Consider the following 685-nt stretch of genomic DNA (forward strand, 5'->3'; position numbering starts at 1 on the left):
TTGCCGTGTGCCCCGTCACATTTTCTGATAATAGGTGCTCACTAGCTATACCAGCTGTTAGCTGTCAAAATATCTCAAAATGTAACCATAAAATGTCCGGAAAGTATTCAAACCTGAAACACGAATTGTATTTTATAGATATCATCTACTCAGTAATAATGACATTTTACATGTCTTCTAAATCAGTTAAAAACTCGTCTATATCATAGTTTATAGTCGTGATGACTCCTTAATTGTACCTAGCCAATAATATACACTATGCAGCATCCACTCTAACATACAATCTAATAATACTTGAATAAGAAGAAGGTATGGATACAGCACCTATACAATCTTATGGTCAAAGATCAAAAGATCGGTCGGGGGTCGTGACACCTGGTGGGGAGCCTTGGTGAAACCCAAACCCCAAGTAATCGCGCCCTAATTTCAACCGTTGTGAGACACGAACCTTCACTCAGCAGATTGAAGCCAACATATCAAGTTGCTGAGCAAGACTCATGAAAGTCTCGCCTAGTGCAGTGATTATGTATTCAGCCATTGACCCAGTGGTCACCGTTTCGAATCCCACCAAGAACAGCTTTTCCTATACCCAACAAGACCCCAGGTCAACTAAAGAGAAGCAACTACAAAAATAAAAAGCTAGGCATTCACTTACATAGTCTCAGCAATAGTCTAACAGTTGGAC

Source organism: Plasmopara halstedii, assembly GCF_900000015.1.
Source record: "Plasmopara halstedii genome assembly, contig: Scaffold_3120, whole genome shotgun sequence".
Taxonomy (NCBI): Eukaryota; Oomycota; class Peronosporomycetes; order Peronosporales; family Peronosporaceae; genus Plasmopara; species Plasmopara halstedii.